The sequence below is a fragment of the Muscardinus avellanarius genome, assembly GCF_963383645.1.
Source record: "Muscardinus avellanarius genome assembly, chromosome: 12".
NCBI classification, from domain to species: domain Eukaryota; kingdom Metazoa; phylum Chordata; class Mammalia; order Rodentia; family Gliridae; genus Muscardinus; species Muscardinus avellanarius.
This window is the reverse complement of record NC_137798.1, coordinates 85,596,428-85,620,139: the sequence shown is the minus strand read 5'-3', so window position 1 is coordinate 85,620,139 and position 23,712 is coordinate 85,596,428. Positions and strand designations below refer to the sequence as shown.

The 23,712-nt window shown below is 43.0% G+C and overlaps 1 protein-coding gene across 2 annotated transcripts in view; it reads left to right on the top strand.

Annotated features, from left to right (window-relative positions):
- Nucleotides 1-23,712, top strand: part of STON2 (stonin 2) — a gene marked incomplete at both ends in the record, with an annotated part of 120,572 nt that overhangs the window by 54,966 nt on the left and 41,894 nt on the right. The window lies entirely within an intron of this gene.

Genomic DNA, 23,712 nt, shown 5'->3' with positions numbered 1-23,712 from the left:
AAAATAAAGTGGACAGTGATACAGGCGAGACAAGGTTTGAAAGAACTGATAATGTTGAAGCTGGTGATGTATGCGGGTTTGCTACACATCTCTCCCTACTCTGATGCACATTTGAAATTTTCCATAACCAAAGGTTTAAAAACAGCCTGTAAATATTCTAAAAGGAAATGGTTCAGAAGATCTGATAATGCGAGAGGAAAGGAGGAAACAATCTGTGTCCACATGAAAATAAGAGCTGGTCCTGTTTTCTACTTGAATCGCGCTCACTGATGACTTCGTGTTCTGATAGACCCGCCTGCTCTGCCAAGTAGACCGTGTGCTGGGGAGTCCAGGACAACAGAAATGACTTGGTTCCTCTCTGGAAGCAGTCATCACTCCCCAGTACCACCATGCAGAGCACCCGCGCAGCAGTCGCTGGGCATGACCCAGCGATGGCAGTATTCTGCAAGACGTTACATGTGCATGGCTTTCAGTTCATCTTCAGCCAAAGCCTTAGGAGACTGATGATATTATCTTCACCCGAGAGATCAGGAAGCTGGAGCTCCCACCTGCAACCTGACCTGAGCATTGGTAGCAGAACCGGGTTCGAAAGCCATCTTCCACTCCACAGTGCAGTCATTTCTTCCTCACTCCTAACTGTGAAGCAGCCAGAGTGAGATTTCTAAGTTGTGAATGTTGTCTGTTTCAGAGCAGGTTGCTGCCTACTCTGGATGTGGGTTTCTTTCTGGGTAGATAGTTAACCATTGAATTTAACTGAGAATAAAAATAACACATACCTTGTTGTTGATGATATTATTGAACCTGAAAATTACTCTAAATTAGAGGGACAAATATCCAAATAACCAAGATGGTTCTACCCCAAAATTTGGACATGGTGCTGAAAGTTATAATCTAATATTGGGGTAGCAGTCAAAGTGGGAAGAGAGATGCTAGTTTCTCTGTTCAACCCTTAGAGCAAAATATATAGTGGCTTGTTCAACTGTGATCACCTTAAAGGAGCATAAGTCACCCTCCTTCTCTTCTTATAGTCTGCCCCTATGTAACTTACTTTACCTACAAGGCTTTTCTTACTTGAGAAGGTTTATAGGGAGCCAAAAGAGATGGATGGATGGATGGATGGACGGACGGACATATGGAGGGATGGATGGATGGATGGGTGGATAAAATGAACAGGCAGGGGCATCATCAGTCCTTGCACCGCACTCCAAGCCATGCTCAGGTCCTTAGCGATATATCAAACTATGGAGCTGCTTTTGTGCCTATATTAGGGGGATAAAGCCCAGTGCACTGATTTTGAAGGCCTTTGGTTTTTACAGGAAATTCTACTGAGAAAATAAGGTAGCGATTCATATTATCCCTGGACAGTTTTTCCAAGAAATTAATCTCGGTTAAATCATTCAGGTAGCAGTCAGGGAAAGCTATTTCTAGCTAACTGTTTATTCCTCCTAACTTGTATTAATACTATGTCAAACTTATAACCGTGTTCACAGAACATGTTAGAGTCCCTTGTGTGCTAGGGAGGTCACATGTCTGCACCTTTTAGAAATGGTTTCATTACAAAGACTGAGTTACAAAGTAGGGATCCTCAGATGAGGTCCATACAGTCTCCTTAGGTATCTTTTGCTTCATCGGTAAAAAATGAGCCATTGTACAAGCCACTCTCTCAAAAATCTTTATCGTGGAATATCACTTTCCTTTTGAAAGTGACTATGAGAGCTGTTGTTTCTGTTCTTATAAAATTGTGTAGATCGGGTCTGGAATTTATAGGAAGCCAAGGTGAGGTCTTGGAACAGTTACAACATTGTCCCTCAAGAGAAATGTGCCCCTTTTTCTAGTGCTGTGTGAGGAGCATGCATGGCCAGGATCAGGGTTGCCATGTTTCTGTGGTTAAAACAGCGTCAGGCATCTGTTGCGCCCCTCCTGTGTGCTGGGCTCACACTCTGAAATGGCTCTCCCTCTGTGAAATGGTGAAAATAACCTCCCTTGCTTCCTAGGGTTGCTGAAGGTTGGGAAGGCATAGTTGAATAAATACGAAGCAGTAAGAAAATTGCCTGGTATCTAGTGTAAGTGCTCAAGAAATGTTAGCTAGCTCGTGCAGTGATTCACACCTGTAATCTCAGTATTTGGGAGGCTGAGGAGGAGTACTTGGGAGTTGAGGAGATCTCCCCAACCTAGCAGGGCCCTTTTTCAAAATAAACAATAAAATAGGACTGGGGGTATATAACTCAGAGGTAGAATGCTTCTGAGTTCAATTTCCAGTATCAAAAAGAGAAGAGAGAGAAGAGAAGAGAAGAGAAGAGAAGAGAAGAGAAAGAAAGAAAGAAAGAAAGAAAGAAAGAAAGAAAGAAAGAAAGGAAGGAAGGGAGGGAGGAAGGAAGGAAGGAAAGAAAACCATGTTGGCTAAGACTGTAGCATTATTATTACTACCACATTATTACTGACTCTCACAGCGACCTGGGAGAGGTTCTTGTACCAGTATTGGGAATGGCCTAGGAAGATTTGAGAAAGCTCTGATTATTAATATGTTTCAAAAATTGGATGAGGGGCAAATCTGTGAAAAGACTTGGTTTCTGCCAAAAAAAGCAGGAAACTATTCCAGTGTCAATTAACCTAGCTAAAGGTACGTAGCAAGTCTATAGGAGAGGGGAACTAGGACTTCCTCATCCTCATTCTAAAGGCAGGTTTACATAATTGGATAATCTAGGTAGGATGGGAGGATGGGTCTACCTTCATGAAAGGAAGTACCTTACAGGGTAAGGGGAGGTACCTTACAGGGACTTTTAGTAAGTCAGAATTACGTGAACAAGATGGAGGGTGTCGTGTATAAAAAGTCTGTTCTGTGTTTTGTACTTTGGTGATTTCGTTCAAACCACCCCCTCATGTTACCCTTGGGTACATGAGGCTGTAACTGTCTTCTGTATTTCTATCATTTTAATAAACTTCTTTAAATTTTCAGCAAGAGTCCGGGCTATTGCATATTTATCCTTAGCTCAGGACAAGAACCCATACTTCTTTTTTGTGGTTTTTGTGGGGATTTTTGGAAAATTATTCCCAGGGGTCTAACAAAGGTCCCTGGGGACAGTTTCCCAAACCATAACATCTTCTCTCAAACCCGTAACAGTTCTAATGTTCTCCCCATTCAGAAGGTGAGTGAGAAGTGTGGGGGTTATGCAGCCAGGGGTTATGGGAAGCCAGGCATTCCCATATGGGGTCAGGAAGCTTGCTGTGACCCAGGTAGAGGACCCTATTATATAGTAGGTATTATATACCATATTTTAGAGCTGCCTTTACTTTTACTCTTCTTAACTCTAACTTGCCACTATTTATGTGCTGATCTGGAAATTTTCAAGTATATCATTAAGTTTTTAAAAAGTGCCAAATAGCACATCATGGGTATACTTTAATCCTGGGTGTGTTACTTTAAAAAGGGTATTCATATAAGCTTCATATGCATAAAAGTTTTTGAACCAGATATATAAGCAATTTCTAACAGTGGTTTTCTCTTGAGAATGATTCTTGGAGATAATGAAGAGATTTTTAATTTTTATTTTATACCCTTACGTACTACTTGAAAATTTTATAATGGATTTTGCATAAGTTCAAATTTTTAAAATGTTAAAGAGGAGGAGGAAAATACATTAGCCTATCTTTATAATCATTTTTCCCAAACTCAAAAGATTCCCCTTTCTCTGAGAAAAGAAAGAAAAAGAAAAATTTGGGAAAGGTTACATAGCACACTAAGTCCCCAAAGTTGGAGGTGCAAAATATATTTCAGATATTAAAGACTGTGAGCAGCCACAGCAAAGAAATCTCTATGTCTTTCTTGCTTTAGTTGGACTTACTAACATCCCAAGGAAATCTGTCCCTTGATATATCAGTTTTGGAAATGCTACAGAAAAAAATAAAAAAGAAAAAAATGCTTTTTTTTTTTTTTTTTTGGTAGTCAGGATTGTTCTACCTCCAAATATATCTTATTTTTATTTTGAAACAGGGTCTCACCAAGTTGCTACATGTTGTTGCGTGTTGCTGGCCTTGGGCCTGTAATCCTTGTTTCAGCCTCCCAAGTAAGGGGATTACAGGTGTGCTCCACCACACCTGGCAAACATGCTATAGAAATGTTTTAAATGATGGCCTTAGTCTTAGTTCAACAGGAAGTGGAAGAGGGTGTTTGTTTCAGAATGGTGGGGGGCATTCTCGGCCCTGTACTGGGGCAGTCTGAGGTCTTAAATTCAGGCAAGCATGGGTCCAAATACTGAGGGGTCTTCAGTTCTCTAGGTGGCTGAGTGCTGGTTCTCAGTGTGAAGGAAAAATAATGATACCTCTCTTGTAAGGCATTTTAGGATTAAATGAAGTGTCTGGTCTGCAGTGGGTAGTGGGAGTTCTCTTCACCCTTGACTCCATCTCCTTTTCTGCCTCTGTGTCTTTGTTTATAAACACCCATGCTTACCCCGACACATGACAAAAAGGATCCCATCGTTTGGGTAAGATTTCCTTTCAGCATTTATCCATGGCCAATCTATCAGGTAACAAGTTCTTGCATTTACAGTGAGACTCCATTTCTAATATATCCATTTACAGATTCCTGTTTCAAGAAAAAAAGTTTACGTATTCTGGGAGATTGTAGAGAACAGTTTCTCTAAAAACTGCTTCTAAGCATCTGAACGTTACTGTAGAATTGCATTCTCTAGATAACATCCAGGTTTGCTAGCTCCAGGCTCTTGCAGGCCCCTATCTAGATACAGGGTAAACTTTCACTCTCCTGTGAATGCCAGTGTTGATAGTCTTAACACAACAGGAACAAATTTCAGGTTTAAATTCAAAGGTACTGGGAGAAAGCATTGCTTTCATGAAGACCTTTGCATTGTGTGAAAATCTAATCACCTAAGTGTTATTTGCCTACCCTCAGTACCCAAAAACCTTTGCAGACTAAGCTGAAAGTTCAGGAAGTAATAACAAAAGGAATCAGAAGCCAGATCAGAGGCCCAGCCTCCGAGAATCTCCTTGTCTGCGTCTTGCCTCGCCCTCCTGGGTGTGTCTGCCTGGGAAGGCCAGTGAGTAACCTGCACATTTTTTTTTTTCATCTTGGCCCTTCCCACCCAGACAAGAGCTCAGAGTGGCAGACAGGCAGGCAGACGGCGGGGAGTCCTATGCAAGCGTGCTGGGAGCAGACCTGCACCCACACTCAAGTCCTGGACCCCTGGCTACCAGCACCCCAGGCTGGGAGGAGCCAGAGCTCGGACCTGGGACCCTAGGGGACCTCCACCCCCACTGGTAAGGGCTGCCAGCCGAGGACCGCCCCCCTCTTCCTCTATTTGCTTTAGTATTGGCTTTTCTTTTCAACTCTGCTCAGATGGGAGCCTTTCTGAGAATTGAAGGGGCTTGGTTTGGTTGGTTGGAGCTCGGTGGTCCCCAAGACAAAGAAATGTCTTTTCCAGGGAGGTTTACTGGAGACTGTAACCTGATAGCCTGGCCTTGGAACAGAACTTAACACAGTAATTACCTCTGATTGGTATAACTTACCCTTTGGCCCCATATGGGGAAAATAAAACCCTACATCATTTTGAGGAAGAAAAAGTGCTAAGGATTTGGATATGGGGGCACCTCTGACTGCTGGATGTGTGCCTAATTGTTACCATTGCTTTCAAATAAGCCAAAGTGACATTTGTCCTCAAAACATGGCAAACAGAAAACCTTATTTCAAAGGTTTCATCGTGGAAGGAGAGATGCCAGAGGTGGAGTTTGAGCAAAAGTGTTAAAAGATAAGTTGGGCTAATTAAATTTCTGTCGACATGGAAGTATTAGATTAAATCTGTGGTGCTTTGGAAAGAGAAAGATCAGGTGTTCAATTTGGGATTCATGCGGTATTTAAGGGAGAAAAGTGAGGTCTTCGTATGGTGTGTTGAGAATTCTTTGAGAGGAGAGTCAGGAGGCACACAGAGGAGGCTGAGAAGCAGGTTTTTGTTTTTTTTTTTTTTTTTGCAGGGGGAGGGGAGGCTGGTGCCAAGGGCTTCTTCCTCAATTGCTGTGGGCGAGAGAGTGGTTCAGAGTAATCAAGCACCCTATTGTTAACGGGGCTTCTGTGTCTCAAATGTTTATTCTAAACACAAGCCGTGATTGCGGCTGAAGGAATGTATCTGCCACCTCTGGTTCCAGGCCTTGCCTGAACTTTGATCTTTGATAACTGGGGAGAATTCAAGAAAGATGTAGGAAAAACAAGGTCATGAATAAAGTTAATTTGCTACCTCATTGCTGTAGGAGATTTGGGACACCCTATTCTTTTCACAGCCACGGGGAATTATCTCCTGATTATGATAGTAAAGATGCGGAGAGGGTTTGTGTTTAGGAGAGTGGCATTGGGAACCGCAGTCGAAATTGACCCAACTGAGGCACCCTGTGACAGGTGGATGCTTGGCCTGTGCCCAGGTGTCTGCAAATGCAGTGCGGGTTCATCCTGGGCACCTCGGCAGGAAGCTTAAGAATCCTCTGTAAGGAGCAGCCTATACCTAACGCTTCTAAGATTTTGCAGTAGCAGTGAACCACAACCAACAAGAGTGCAGCAAGAGGGCACATCGGAGCTTGCTGGCATGTAAGAAGAGCATGAAGTCGTCTAGGTGGGAATGCCAGAGCAGAAAGGGGCGCAGGGTGGATGAAACTCCAGAGAGTGCACACCTCTCTTCCAAGCTTGGGAAAAGCATAGTATGTCTTTTTTATTTTTTTTAATTTTTAAAGACAATCAGTAATTCTTCACCATTGTCAGTATTAGTGTTCCTTTGTGATAATGCCAGGAGTTTGCTTCCTTGCTACTTTCCTAGCTAATTAAAAGCAAAACTAACTACCACCCAGTCAGCTAGCTCATTAGAAGATGATCCAAGAATGCCCCTTACTTTGAGGCCAAGTGAATATGAATTAGAAATGAGAACCATTATGGTGATGTTGCCAGGAGACTCCAGTTTTAACCTTTTCCCCGGCATGACTAAATAACAGACGTATGCCACACCAAGCCATCCCTGGAGTAACAGCACTAGAGCCAGCTGGCTTGTCTATGCATTTGCACGTTGGATACTACACGTATAGTATAAAAACATCACCAATCCTACCAGACCTATTTTTCTCCCTGTCCAGTGCTTGAGCACACAGTATGATTTAGGAGAACATGAACATGGATCCCCCCCATTGGCAGCCTGTTTTGTAGGTCATCATAACTTCTTAGGCTTCTTCCACACACCAAATCAAATGCAACATCTGCTCGAATCTGACTTTTCAGAGGCATCCTTATGGTGAGCTTAGCTTTTTTTTTATTATTTAATTATGCTTTGTATCCACTCTTATTGGTTTGTCCGATAGGCAGCAGTTCTGCCCAGCAGATCGAAAAGCAGACATATAAATAAAGAGGCACCAAACTATGCACTTAAGACAGCTTTGTGTTTGAGTAGGGTGTACTTTCTCCTTCCCACTTGTGGAATTCCCTCCAAAGAGCCTTGGGCACTACTAGTCTTGGCCACCCCTCTAACCGGTTTCTGAAATTCTTTTCTCTTCCACCCCCTGCTGCCCCAGACCTCACAAGTAGGTGTTTAAAGAATTTGAGTGGAGCTAAGCAAAAGGTCATGGTGAGTTTTCTGAGACACAGAAGGCAGCACCTGCTTTGTAGGGACACTGTCATTAACTGCCACCACTCCATGTTAGCCCAGCTGCATAAAACACCTCGGAGCCTTGATCGGGAAGACCAGTTGTGGATTCAGGGCCCGTTGTTGTGGTGCATTTCCTCAGTGCTGACACTCTCGACCAGGGACTGAAATAGGAGTTAGAGTGAAGAGCACTTTTCCTGTAGCCTGGTGATATTAAAATGAGCATCAGCCCGTGGTCTCCAGCGAGCTCCAGCTTCCTGCCTCGCTGGGTGAGTCGCTGGTCTTCTGTGTTATCTTTTTCCTGTAATATTTCTTCTTACGCTCCGGTGCTCCTCATGTTAACGCTGTGCGGTCCTTTGGAGGACATAGCCCTGATGGCCATTGTCACTTTTCATCTGTAGGTGTTATGGGTTTGGGGGGAAGATGTTATGGTTTGGGAAACTGTCCCCAGGGACCTTTGTTAGACCCCTGGGAATAATTTCCCCCCCAAAAAACCCACAAAAAGAAGCACAGGTTCTTGTTCTGAGCTAAGGATAAATATGCAATAGCCTGGACTCTTGCTGAAGATTTAAAGAAGTTTATTAAAAAGATAGAAATACAGAAGACAGTTACAGCCTCATGTACCCAAGGGTAACATGAGGGGGTGGTTCGAACGAATTCACCAAAATATAAAACGCGGAACAGACTTTTTATACACGACACCCTCTATCTTGTTCACATAATTCTGACATAGTAAAAACCCTGTAATGTTCCTCCCCCACCAAGGTGTCTCCTTTCACGAAGGTCGAAGGTTGTCAACCCCTGCCTCCCATCCTAGCTAGATTATCCAATTATGTAAACCTGTCTTTAGAATGAGAATGAGGAAGTCCTAGTTCCCCTCTCCTATAGACTTGCTAATTACCTTTAGCTAGGTTAATTTACATTGGAATAGTTGCCTGGTTTTTTTTTTTTTTTAGCAGAAACCAAGTCCTTTCACCAATTTTTGAAACATATTAATAATCAGAGCTTTCTCAAATCTCCCTAGGCCATTCCCAATACTGGTACATAGGCACATCCTGATCCAGGAACAAACATCACAGAGACATTTACCCTGCAGAAACCCTCATAAGGTTGGCACATTATCCACATCTTCAAATACCCCAACGATGCTGGAGACAAGTGCAGAATTATATAGACTGTTTTGCTTTACTTTGAAACTGAGACTTTGAGGACGAAGTAAGTGCAAGAAGAGGCAAAATCAGAAATGAAGAATGTCATGTGAACCTTTACTATGAGGACTTTCTGTCTTTTTTAGATGAAAGTGGAAACTTTGGCCCTCACTTAGGAATCTCATTTGGCTGTCAGTAATATCTTTTTTCTGTTATACCGCACTATAGATCGATTGCAAAAAAGTCCCAATTATCCCGTTCTTTGAATCTGTTCCCTTTCCATTTGACTTTGTGGCTCCTCTTATGTGGTGGAGTCTGTTTCTCCAGCCCCTGAGTCCAGGCGTGGCTTTATTACTTATGTAGCCAATAGAATGTGTAGAAATAAAGGTGGTTGGTCCCAGCCTAGGTTTAGGAGGCCTTGCACACTGCTGCTGGTCTCTTGGAATCTGGCTTGGTTATGTAGAAACTCCTGGGTGCCCTTGCTGTGGCCCAGAGACCCAGTCATCCCCGCTGACAGTGATCCAACAGCAGGCATGTGTTGAGGCAGTTCTAGGCCTGCCAGCTGTCCTTGGACACTTGACTGAGCCCAACAGAGATGAAACAAACCCATCCAGGCCACTCATGAGCATCAATACGTGCTCATTGCTTTAAGCTCAGAGCTTGAAGTGGTTTGTTACGCTAACAATGGCTGTTCAACAGAGCAGAATAGATTCCATCAGTGGGTGAAGGGGTTCTATTAGATGAGGGAGTCCTAAATTTTTATGACTTGTCGGCATTACTTCGAAGTGTTCTTAATAATAAGGCCCAGACCTTGCACCAAAGTATTCAAGTATCTATAGATGAGGCTTAGGAATATGTCATTTACAGAGCTCTAGTGACTGGCCAGGATTAAAAATAGTAGTTCAGTAGTTGTGTCAATCTTTCCGATTACTGAAAAGACACAATGATTTCAGTTCATCCAGTAATTAAGCACATAGCACTCCAGTTATTTAGAATTCACTACTGACCTGTTAAGACTTCCAGCTACAGGAACAAACTTTATTATATTACCTTTTGAGAAAAGCACCTTGACCCTGATACGAGATGGAAAAAATCACAAGTGCAGATTGATGGCAAATTGTGTTTCATTTAGCATTGTATCCCCTGAGTTTTAGAACATGGTGTGGACTCATGAATAAATCGTGGGCATTGGGAATGTAATAGGACCCTGCTTTGAGGATTTACAGTCTAATGAAGAAAACCATTAGAGATTTATTATTTATTGTATGTTAAGAAAACAAAGCAAACTGTTTTAACCCTTAGGCTGCAGGTAAAGTTTCACTGTGGTGAATGTATTAATTGTTGCTACAGTAATTCTGCATTACAAACACCTACAAAATCTAAGAGGCATACAACAATATGCTTTGGGGGTAGCGGGACTGGGGATCAAACCCAGGGGCACTCTACCCTTTTTTATTTTGAGACTGGGTTCTGTTAAGTTGCTGAGGTTGGCCTTGAACTTGTGATCCTCCAGCCTTAGCCTCTTGAGTCACAGGGATTATAGACTTGCTCCACAATGCCCGACTAACAGTGTGCATTTTTTATTCCTCATGTCTTCAGGTTAAAGAGGGCAATTAACTATTCTAAGCTGGGTTCAGGGGAGAGTGGCTTTACCTAACATGTTCCCCCTCTTCCCCCTGGCACCAGCTGCTCATTTGAGCATGTTCTCATGATGATGGCAGAGGCAAGATAGAAGCCACCCACACAAGCTCATTCTAAGCTTCTGTTGCATCATTAATGTGTTAACATCCTATTGGTCAAGGCAAGTTACCAGGACAAACCCAGCCTCAAAGGGCAGGGAAATCAACTTTTTTTTTTTTTTTTAAGCATAATCCATGACTTAGTCTTGGGGCAAAGAGCACAAATATAGACAGAGTGAAGAAAGAGATCCATTAGCCTGTAATCCCAGTACTTGGGAGGCTAAGATAGGAACATTATGGGTTTGAGGCCAGTGTGCAATAACTTGGGCAGATTCTATTTCAAAATAATAAATAAAATAGGGCTAGCGGTATAACTCTGAGTTAGAACACCACTGGGTTTAATTGCCAGTAAAACACACATGCATACATGTGCGCGCGCACATACACACACACACACACAAACACACACACACCTCTTCCCTGGGGGAGGGACAGAGGAAGTTGTAAGTTTTCCTTTTCTGAAAGGATCATGGAGTCATAGTTGGACCCCAGAGGTCTGAAGAGGACAGAGAGAAGTATCCATCCTTTGAAGCCAGTTGCTTGTAAAGTTAAAGTAAACATCAGTCACATTGCTACTATGACCTGATGGAATTTCAAAGGCAGGGAAAGCCTGACGGTTTCTCAAACTTAAGGTTTGTAGAGATGCACCATTAGAACTCCTCTGGCACACCTCTGTTTTCACTTCACCCTACCTTCCAAAAATGTAAAAGATTTAGGTCACTGGGCTTAGTTGTCCATTTTCTAGTTCCAGAAAGGATAGTATTTGGGTGGAGCCATTCTTTAGATCGAACAATTTTTGTTATCATCTTTCTCAGATGAAAAGCAACCAGTTTCTGACTAGTCTGAACCTTGAACGTTTTCCCAAAACCATGCCTCACTCAAAGTTGCAGAGGTTAAAAGCAGTTTGGGTGAACATCTTTTCCTGATGGACCCATCTTCCCTGTTTGCTCCTGGCCTGAGCCTCTCTTGTTGAGATGGGGAACCAGTGTCCTGACATATAATTGAGATTCTCAGCCATTCTTCAGAGCAGAAAAAATGGTTTACAGTGTTAGTGATTAAAACTAGTAATAGAATGATCTGGGATTGATGATGCCCACCTGTAATCTCGGCATTTTGGAGTGTAAGAAAGGAGGATTACAAGTTCAAGGCCAGGCTCAGCAAATCAAGGAGATCCTATTTCAAAATAAAAATAAAAAGTGCTGGGGGTTTAGTTTCATGGTAGAGTGCCTGTGGTTTTAATCCCTAGTACTACACACACACACATACTAATAATGGAAGGGATGAAACTGGAAAGCATTGAGTTAAGCAAAATAAGCCAGGCACAGAAAGTCAGGGGTCATATGTTTTCTCTTATTTGCGAAAGCTAGAGAGATAGAAGGAAAGAAGGGGAGGGGATCTTATGGAAATAGAAGGGAGACCAATAGAGTAGAAACAGGGTGGGGGGGGGCGGAGGGCACAGAGGAAGAGAAAAGGGAAATACTGGGGAATGAAACTGACCACATTATGTATGTGCATGTATGAATACATAACAATAAAGCCCATTGTTTTGTATAATCATAATGTACCAATAAAAAGGAGGAAAAGAAGAATAATGGAGAACTTTATTTCAGGCCATGTATTTACAGGCCTTGCTATTGGTCATTCTGGGCCTTTGGATCAGTGTGGTGCATCAGATTTACCTCTGAGGACCCTGAGGTACGAGGGATTGTGTAACCTTTCCGAGACCACATCTAGTGGCCGGCTGGGATTAGCAGCCTGTCTTCCTGCATTTTCAGCTTCCCAGGGCAATCTGATTGAGGCTGCCTTATTTCACAGGAAGCTTAGTAGTGTATCCTTACCTACTGAGTTTATCTTCCTAAGAAACCCCGCCTTCCCAGTATTTGTGCTCCGTGGGAAACAAGGAAGTCCAGCAAGGGGGTGTTTGACAATGGGAGATTTCCACACCACTATGCAAGGGAAAGAAAGCTGGATCATAGGTTGTGTCTAAATTGTATTTCTGGGAGGTTCTTCATCGCTGCCTGGACCACGGAAATCTGTCAGGAGGGGGACTGTTTGACAGGTCCTCCCAGGTCCTGGGGACTCAGCTGCTTTTGTGTATTTCCTGAGCCCTCACCTGCCTTTTCTGTTGCCTGGTTATAATAAATGATGGATAAGAGCCTCATGCTCAGCAGTTGTGTGCAGTGGTTTCTACTAAAATAGATTATGCTATTTCTATTTTATGTAAAAGAAAAAATCGGTTTAATTAAGTAATTCACTTAAATCATTACTTTGCAAGAGTTATGCTAGGATCAGAACACGTATTTCCAGTGGTATATTTTGTCAAATCAATATATGCAAATAATCAAATAATTGCAGTGGCCCAGAATATGTAGGATCTGTAACAACTCATGGACAAGCCGATTGTCTTGGGTAGGCTGCTTTCTTTCTGGTTGTCTTTGCTACAAACCTCATGTCTCCTATATACACGGATGCTACCTAATCTGTTGTTATTTAGCAGTAATTTAATATCCGACCCTTCCTTCTTGCTCCATGTTTGCCAATGAAAATCTAAATAAATAGGCATAGAATGAATGAAAGAATAACTGAATTCTAAAACATTTGCATCCTACTCCTAATAAAAATTAAGGGCTCTTTCCCTTAATGTTCTGCTCCTGAGGAAGGGCAGTGAAGGGTTAATGTTCTCTGCCAGAGGGAGGGATTTGGATGTGGAACTCAGCTGTGCTGCTAGAATCACATTCTTTCTGCTACTATAGCAACAGGTTGAGAATTCTGCCAGCATTGTCGCCTGCCTAGGATAGATGGCCCCAGTGCAGGGGACTTCATTGTCTGGGGACAACTGCTTTCTCTATGATGTTTCAATGAAGCAGCTTCTTTGCAGAGACAAAGAGTTAAAGCAAAGCAGAGGCTAGGAATCTCGGAAAGGCAGAGAGAGATGTTTTGATTAGAGGGACATTTTCAATCTTTTGTCCCTTGGAGAGGTGTGAGATGAGAAAGGAATTAAGGTTTAATGAGTAGGAACTAGAATGTTTTTCGTGTGTGTGTGTGTGTGTGTGTGTGTGTGTGTGTGTGTGTGTGTGTGTGCGCGCGCGAGCGCTGAGAATTGAACCCAGCAGCATTCTACCTCTGACCCCCCCCCCATTTTATTTTTTATTTTGAAACAAGATTTCCATAAATTGCAAAGGGCCTCCCTAACTTCCTGTGAACCTTTGATCCTCCTGTCTCAGCCTCCCAAGTACTGGGATTCCAGGTGAGTGCCACCACACCCGGCTCCTTTTTCCTCCCTTCTGGGTGAGGGATCTCTTCTGAGAGATACCCACTGGCCACATATGGGAAACTTTCTCTTGCTATTATTGCTAGCAAATATAGTGACAGTAAAAGCTGCTGGATTACTGCCCCTGTTCACTTTTAAGTTTGGAGATGCCAGAATGGAGCAGGAAATGCTTTTTCCTCTGCATTTATCAGACCTTCTAATCAATACTGTGTTGTTTGTTGAGAAGAAAAGCTACCCATTAATGAGAAGTGGAGGCTTTCTTCTTTTTTCTCTCTTAACATGTAGCAGTTTTATAAAAAAAAAAGAAGAAGAAGAAAGAAAATGGAAGGCTACTCAGAAAAGTTGCTTAAGTTTCAAGTAGGCTTTGTAAGCACTTAAAAACAATGTATTGGGTAGGCAGTGAGGGACCAGGACTCTCAGGGGGTAAGGGTTGAGAAAAGCAAATCCAGACCCCACTCTCAGAGGGAAGGTGTTTTCGTGTTGTTCATCGAACCTGAACATGAATAATTAAATGTGGAAGAGTTGAGTCAAGATGTCAGGAACCAAAGATTTGTGTGCACCAACCTGAGACTCGGGGCTGTTGCTACATACAGACCAGAGAACAAACATGCAGAACAAGCAGCCTCATGACTTAGGGGAACTAAAAAGGCCATAGATTGCAGAGTAACTAAGTCATGAAAAACAGGACAAAAGACAGGGACTTTCTTCATTGGTTACTGTCTATGTATTTATAAGACCTATGCTCTGCATCAGCATCGGCTCCCTCTCAGGACCCCTCCCCTGCATGGGACCTTTAACCCTGCTTCTCTTTGGCGGGTTGGGTGGACCTTTTGGGGAAGAGTGGTGTGCAATTGAGGTTGTGTGGCCTGGGCTACACTCGGGCAGTGCAGAAGGCCCCTCTGGGCTACAGTCTGCCGAGGCCCCCAGGGGTGGTCTGCCTCTCCCCTTACTTGCCCCTTTAAAATAAACTTTCTATTTCCATTTTCCTGGTGTCTGTGAAATAAAATCCATTTCTGATATTGCTACTGCTGCTGCTTATCTCTGAGAGGCAAGGAAAGCTAAGATGTGGTGATAATTAGAGTTTGGGAGTAATTGTATTATTGGGGGCTAATGGATGAAATCAATATAGCTTAGGTTCACTGATCATATATCTACACAGCACCATTATCGCTTCTCCAATTCATTTGCATTCACAGGGCAGACCCAGAAATCTGCCGGGTTCACTCTTGGTTCCTGGTTAGCAAATATATTTTGATTAAAAAAAAAATCACTAAACATATTGAACCTTTCTTCAGAAACACCACGAGGTTCTATTATTAAAAGTTTAATTTTAAGCTGAGCGTGGTGGCGCATGCTTGTAATCCCCACACTTGGGAGGCTGAGACAGGAGGATCGCACGGGTTCGAAGCCAGCCTCAGCTACTTAGTGAGGCTCTCAGCAACTTAGTGAGACCCTGTTTTCAAATAAAATATAAAAAAGGTCTGGGAGTATAGCCCGAAGGTAGAAAGCCTTTGGGTTCCACCCCCAGTACCACCCCCCCCCAAAAAAAAAGTTTAATTTTAGAGCCGGGTGTGGTGGTGAAATCCCAGCACTTGGTAGTCTGAGACAGCAGGATTATAGGTTCTAGGCCAGCCTCAGCAATTTAGCAAGACCCTCAGCAACTTTAGTGAAACCTTTTTTCAAACTGAAAATATCTAAGAAGGACCCAGTGTAGTGGCGCCCACTTGTAATCCTAGCATTTGGGAGGCTGAGATAGGAGGTTCATGGTTCGCGGACAGACTCAGCTACTTAGAGAGGCCCTTTGCAACTCAGGAGACTCTGTTTCAAAAATAAAGAATAAAAAATAGGGCTGGGGGTGTTGCTTGGAGGTAGAATGCCCCTGGGTTCCATCCCTAGTACGGCAAAAAATAAATAAAATTAAATAAGAAGGGCTGGGGATAAAACTTGGTAGTAAAATGCTCTTGAGATCAATCCCCATTATCCCTGCCCCCCAATAAAAAGTTTAATTTAAAAATTTTTTGACTCCCAGCCCACTGCATACCATTTCAACATGGATAAGCCCTTCATTGTTCGTGAGTTTCAGGGTCAGTCTGATCATTACAGACTCGAAGTCCCAGGAGTCAGCTTGATGTAGAATAGAAGAAATAAGTAGGTAGAAAGGAGACAGACAGGAAGGAAAAGTAAAATATAACTTGAATATAAGAATCTGGAGCTGAAGCGCTCTAATTCACAAACCTCTAATCCACAAACCAGTTCTCTTTCCCAGGCCTGACTCTCCCATAAATTCCTGGGAAACCTGTAGATCCTAGAGTTATCAATATTTCCAAGAAGAGCTATAATTTAGGATATTCCAGCTTATCCATCAATCAGCTAATGAGGACCCCAATCAGCCCAAAGACCCTAAGGCTGACCAGACCACCAGACCATCAGGAAGCGCCTCGGGACTACTGGACTGAGCTCATCCACCCTAAGGCTGCCAGACCACCTGCCTACCATAAACCGCCTTGGGACTGCCGGACTGAGTTCATCTTCGTATACCTTCTCTAGCCACCCTTCATGAAAGTCCCCTATAAGAAGAGAACCCTAAACTCCCCCAAATTCCTTCCTCATCTTGAGGTGGCCCGCATTCTCTCTTGAATGTGTATTTCCTCCCCTTTTCCCCAAATAAACCTCTGTCCATGTCTCTAACTGGCGCGTGCTAAAATTCTTTTCTGTCACGTTAGCTAGGGACCCCGCAGATCCTGAGTTCAAGTGAGGACTCACCCCAACAGTCTGAAGCTGCCATTCTTATGGCTAAGTAGTCAGATGGGCCCTGGCTGGGAGCCAGAGGCCTGGGTGGCCTGTCCTGCCAGGAGTGGCCCTGGGGACTTCAGTTATATTTTATGTAAAATAAAAGATGCAAAGGGATTTCCAAGGATCTTCCCCACTTCTGACAAAGTGGTACTCCGGTTGTTTCCTAAGTAGAACAGTTTTACTTCGCTGAAACCTTGACAAGGCCTGGGGATGCTCCACCACTGGCCTCCTCAAACTCTCAGCCGTGCTCAGATCTCTGCTCCAACTTGCATCCTAGGGGAAGCTTTCCCAGACCCCAAGGCTACATCAGGATTCCAGGTCTGTGTTCCCCGACAAGTGCGTTCTTTCTTTCGTCACACCACGGTGTGTAATAATCAATTTCGTGTTTTGTTGTTTTTTTAAAATTCCTTTCTCTCACCATGAGGCTGAGGGCTCTGAGGCCAGCACCCATCAGTTCCTGCTATCATAGTGGTGCCTTCAACATTGGTCAGATGACTCAAGGTACTACATCAGGCTTTATGGAGGGTACCAGGATGATTATAGCTCAGTTTCTGCCCCCAAGGATCTTAAGATTGTTTCTCTTTTGTTCTTATTTTCCTTTACCTTCCATACCTTAGACCTAAAATAGTATATGCTGCAGAAAATTTAAACAAACAAACAAACAAAAACCCTGGGTTATTGTCGTTGATCTCATAAATTGTTAAATAAGATTTTTCAGAATCACAATTTTAAACAATTTAACATTGCTTTTTGTTTTAATAGGTACCTATCAAAGATAGTCTTCCCCCCCCCCTCCCTTGGCCCTTTTCAAATTAGAATCACCTCTTCATTTGATGCTTCTCAACTGCAGAGGGTTGTAGAGGAGATAGGGAAGAAAGGAACAGAGATGTCTGGACAGGAATTGGGGTGAAGGAGACCATGCCACATAGTCACCTTTTCTCTCCAATTCTATTGCTCTTTTCAGGAGGTAATAAATCATTAGAAGCTGGGCAGAGTGGCGCATGCTTGTAATCCCAGCATTTGGGAGGCTGAGACAGGAGGATCCAGGTTTGCAGACAGCCTCAGCTACTTAGTGAAGCCCTTTGCAACTTAGTGAGACCCTGTTTCAAAAACAAAGAATAAAAATAGGGCTGAGGGTGTAGCTCGGAGGTAGAATGCCCCTGGGTTCCATCCCCAGTACCGCAAATAAATAAATAAATAAATAAATAAATAAATAAACAAACAAATAAATAATTAGATAGGATTTCAATTTCCATGATTGGACTGAAAAGTCTTATGTGAGAGACAGAACCTATGAAAGCCAAGACTTGGCTGGGCATGGTGGCGCACGCTTGTAATCCCTGCGCTTGGGAGGCAGAGACAGGAGGATCGCACAGGCTCGAAGCCAGCCGCGCTGGTTTAAGAGATCCTGTTTCTAAATAAAAAGTATAAAATAGGTCTGGAAGTATAGCCCGGAGGTAGAAGGGCTTCCAGGAACCTCAGTACCACCAAAAGAAAGAAAGAAAGGAAAGAAAGAAAGAAAGAAAGAAAGAAAGAAAGAAAGAAAGAAAGAAAGAAAGAAAGAAAGAGAGAGAGAGAGAAAGAAAGAAAGAAAGAAAGAAAGAAAGAAAGAAAGAAAGAAAGAAAGAGGAAGGAAAGAAAAAGGGAGGGAGAGAGGGGAAGGAAGGAAGGAAGGAAGAAAAGCAAGCAAGAAAGAAAGAAAAGAAAGAGAAAAAAAGAAAGCCAAGACTTGGAAGGAAGAATATAGAACATATATAGAGAATACAGAACATACAGATAGAATATGGTCTCTTCCACAGACTGGAAGAGGTAGACAAACAGAGGAGGAAAGAACATGGGGCCATCACTTTTTAATTTGTTTCGGAAACTCTCCTTTTTTACTGCTAGGCTTCACAAACAAGGATATGTTTCTTATGCAGAATTCTTTTTTTTTTATTGGTGCACTGTATTCATACATCATAGTGGGATACAAACTTTTATAGACATACATGCACACAACGCCCAGTCAGCCCCCACCCGATCCCCACCCCATTCTCTCCCCGTCCCTCCTTCCCATGCTTGGCTTAGTGGTTGACATCTAGTATTATAGCAATTTATCCAAAATTAAAAATGATAATCTCACATAACAGTTTCATTTGTCTGATACCAAGCTTTTGATGACTTAAAGATAACATTTCAATATTTCTTTTTACTTTCTTTCTTACCAGAGAATATTTTTTTCTATTTTTTTTTTTAGGTGAAACTATCATATAGCGTTGAGCAATGTCATAAACAATTTACTACCAAAAGGTGATTCCAAACACCGATAAAGCTAACTGGACTGGAGTCCAGAAATTATTTTGCTTAGAAAAAAAATAAAGATATTTTCTATTTGTAAAAGAATTGACAGGTTCCTATAAACCAGAAACAGTTAAGGTTCATACAGGCAAAAATGCATCTGGGAAAGGAAGCTAGCCCTCACCCTTCACAGTGAGGGGGGCTTTTGACTGTACGCAGCAAGCCTAAGTCAAGGTCCCAGGAGGGAAGAGTGAGAATTTCTCAGGTTGGAGATATGATGGGTGTCCTCTAGCCAGGGACAGGAGCTTTGGGAAGAGCTGATTGGAAATTAGAAGATAGTACTCCTTTTATTCTCCCTGAGCTTTCAAATTTATAGAGGAAGTGGCTTAGGGGAGTTTGGTAAGTAAATTAAGTTTCAGTAGAAAGTCTGCAATCTGTAGCTTCAGGGAAGCCAAGGCAGCCTCCACTTGTCTTGAGAACAGGAATAGATAAGAGAGTTTATGGGCAGAAACAGGGCAAGTTTCTCCTCTGACTCCTCTCCCTAAGAGTTCAGCTTTAGTGGCTAAGAACAATTTTCTCTTATCAACACCCACAGACACGGAGGTCCCAGCCTGCCTTTAGGCTTCATCCTAGTGGGACTAAGCCATTTAACACCCCCCCCCCTTGCAGGATTCTGTCCTTCCCAGAGCCATTTCAGAAAGGGAATGACTAAAACCATCACATAATCTCCCTTCTTTATGGAGAGGAAGGGATTGTAGCCAAGAATGCAAGGTGTGCCTTGTGGGCTTTACCCCTAAACCACACACACACACACACACACACACACACACACTTTTTTTTTGTTTATTCACATACTTAGAGACTATATGCCTTAATTGGTTAGAGATGAAGAAATAATAGTGTTGATTTGACAAGTAGCCGAACCATCAGGCACATATGTCTCACTGAGCACAAGGGCTGTTCCTTTATTCATAGACACACACGAAATAGAGGTGATGGGGAACATAGTTGCTTCTACCTTGCTGTCTCCTGGCTTGGTCCAGAGGTCTGCCATACACACTGCCTGGGTTTCCTGGGGGTTTACTTCTTTCCTGGACCTGTCAGGCAGAAAAAAATAACTTTTATCAAAATTCTTTATGAAGCACATCCTTTTCTTTTTGGGGGCAGAGCCTCTTTTAAATCTTCCCAACTGTGCAGTTAACAGGCACAGTATTTAACCTACCTGCACCTCATCTTCTTCACCTCTGTGTGGAGTTTATAGTAATGAATCTCTTCTTGTGGAAAGCGAAGAACAGAACATTTTTTGCAGAATGCCTGGCACATCATTTTTGGACCGTTTTTGTTCCTAATAGCTACCTTTCAGACATAGTCCTCTTTTTCTTTTGCCCCCTTTGCATTTGAAGTACCCTGTTCATTCGGTACTTCTCGGTTCCAGGGCCCTGTTGGAGTGCGGGGAGAGGTGAGGAGGAGGGGGCACGGAGCAGAGATGGTTGGACAAGGATGTGGGCGACTGGGGCCGTGCCATAGTCATCTCCTCCCTCCTGTTCCACTGTTGTTTTCAGTAGGCCATACTGCGTCTTTACCTGTCGATGGCTGGATACAATGCCAGCAGAATATGCATTCAGCTCTATCTTTCAGGAAGGGAATCTCAGCGACAGACTCATTTTCCCGCTTCTCCAAATCCTTTTCATGAACTGGCTGTCCAGCTCGTGTCGCCCCCCCCCCCCCGCACCTGCCACGTGAACTAATACCACCCACAGATGGAGTTCTTGAGGCCATCACCGTGGGGGGCAGAGGGAGGCACAGAACCCTTTGGCACTCAGAAGAAGAGACTTTAAAGCAGTCAAAGGCCAGGTCGAGCCTCAGACTTTCCAATCCTTTCAGGACTTTCAGGCTTGCAAAGGAAGGGACGTACATTGTTGGACCTGGAGAAAGAGCACAGAGGAGAGGAAACAGGAGCTTTCCTGTCTATCTCTGCTGTGCATAGCTGTCACCACGGGGCAGCCACATAGATGGACAGGGCCCCAAGCTCCTGAAACCGTACTTTCCTAGCCCACAAAATAGGGGCAATAAGAGATCATTAAGTGAAAAATGTATATAAAGCATGTGGCTTTAAGGTCTGGCATGTACTAAGTACATGATTAATATTAGCTATAATTAGCTCATGAATAATTTCTGGGTACTCAGCTATTTAGAGGCCAATTATACTTCTTAGTTCTACTTAATGTGCCCTTTACTGCCCAGTTCTGACGCTGCCCACTGCTCTTGTTGACCGCAGTGAGTGGGGAGGAGGTGCTACTCACACTGGCCCAGCTGCCTGCTGCTCCAGTTAGTCCTGTCTGTGAACGTGTTGGAATTAAATGACCATCAGAAGAACCCACAGGCGTCGTTTCATCGGCGCTGTAGACAGTGCAAGAGAAAGCAATGGCCGGCAGCGCAGTTAGGGTGGTGACAAGCAGGCAGCTGTCCTGGTCACGGCTGCAGGGTGGCGCTGTACGTACCTTTCCTTTGTGTCTCAACAAAAGCATTGTGATGTTCTTAATTTTTTTTTTTTTTTTTACTAAAGTAGAGTGGCTTACATGGTTGTCTTTCACAATAAAAAGTAAAAGAAGAATTTATATGAATTTTAGGAGTAAGGATATGAATTTGTCCTGCCTTTAAAAATGGATCATCTAATCTAGCCGGCTCACTTTCATGTAGAAATTAAACCCTGAGGGTATTTAATTAATCTTCCTAGTCATTCTTTCAGGGTCCTGTACACATGGTCTCTTGGCCTGTTGTTCTTCCAAAGTCACCCAGACATAAAACAATTTTAAAGACATTGTTTTGAAATACTAAGAGCGGTCATCTGAGTGGAGAATTCTCAAATAGGAGGACATCACCTTTGGCCCACTCTCTTCCTGTCTGTGTCATTTGCCCCAGACTCTCCTCAGGAAATGCTCATCTGTCTTTTATTCAGGAGGTGCAGTGGTGATAAAAGGAACAGTTCCTGTTTTTCCCACAAAGGATAACTCTTCTCTTCCCCCGCAAACTCTGCGCTCCCCCGTACAGTCATAGTCAAAACACTGTAGGATAACTGCACTCTGCCACCGTCCAGGGATTGACCTTGTAAGACTATTTCATAGTGGAACCTTGTCCTGTGCCTTTGCAACTCCAAGGAAGGGTGAATTCTGCAAAGCACAAAACCTGAATAATTAAGTGCTTTGAAAAATTATCTTCCTAAAATGGGGAAGCTAGGGAGAAAAGGGGTCAAAGGAGGAACTCTAGACAAAGAAAGAGAAACCATAGATGAGCAAATAAGGCGACCTAACTGAGGGGGATGGGAGGGGGAAGAGGGAAATTCCCTAATGCACATGATGTATATTCATAAACATATAAAATTCAATTACTAAGCCAAACAGGAGAAGGAGGGAGGGGGGACAGAATGGGGTGGGAACTGGAGAAGGACTAAATGAGTGATGTGTGCATGTGTGCCCCTACCATCTTGTACCCCATTAAGATGTATGACTACGATGCACATAGATAGATGTTAGATGATAGATAGATGATAGATAGATAGCTGGGGGTGTAGCTCAGAGGTAGAATGCCTCTAGGTTCAATCCCTAGGACTAAAAATAAAAAATTTAAAAAAATAAGTGTTTCCCCCACCCAAATTCTCTTAACTAAATGTAATCCTTTTTTTTTCCCTCCTAATTTTTTACAGTACGATAGATTGAACCTGGGGTGCTCTACCACTGAGCTATATCCCAGTTCTTTTATTTATTTATTTTTTATTTTGAGATAAAGATAGTCTCACTAAGTTGCTGAGGCTAACCTTGAATTTGAGATCCTCTTGTTTCAGCCTCCCAAGTGCTGGGATTATAGGTTATGTGCCACCATGATTGGCTTTACTACATAAAATTCTAAATGAGATGTGAATAAATAAAAAGGTATAGAGAAAATATTTGGAGAAAACGTGCTTTCAAAACACAATAGCAATCTGAGCATGATAGTACAAACCTGAAATCCCATACTTGGGATTCTGAGATAGGAGGATTGTTTTGTGGCCAGCCTCAGCAACTTAATGAGAGCCTCCCTGTTTCAAACTAAAAAATAAATTAGGCATAGCTTAGAGGTAGAATGCCCCCTGAGTTCAATTCCTTGGGTCCTACACACACACACACACACACACACACACGTGCTCGCTCTCTCTCTCTCTCTCTCTCTCCATATAAATAAGAGCAATCAAACAAAAATTCAGTACATTCTGGAATTGTCCAGACTAATCTAGATTTCTTTCTCAATCTATAGATTATCTTCTTAAAACTTCAGATTCAGTTTTTGGCATCTATTTCTTTGTTTAACAACAACAACTTTCTATCAGTCAGCTCCTGTGGGCCAGAGAGAATGTAATTAATGCTTTTCATAAGATCTCATTTGGTTTGCTCAGGGGTAGAATAACCTAATTTCAGAGGCATTTGATAGTCTACTCCTGTTTCCACAGTAGACAAGCACAAGATTAAAGGTTGTTAATCTAGCTGCTAACCCATATGAGCACTCACATCCAAAGACAAGGCTGTCCTAGCTGCCCAGCACCATCCCAGCACCAGCCTCTCTGAATTTCAAAGACAGTCCAGTTTGTTAAAGGCCACGAGGGACAGAAAGGCTTCTGTCCTTAATCTTTCCAGCAGCCCCCCAGAGTCTATGTCTGGGGATCCAACCGTGTCCTCTGGGTCGGTCTGGTAGTCCCCGGAGGATGCCGGTTTCCTCCATGAGTTCTGTCATTTTCCCTAGAACAAAGAGCCGCTCTCTCTTCACCCCTGCACAGCCCACAAGTTGCTAGAATCAGACTCCAGGGAGGCCAAGGCCTTGTCAGACAG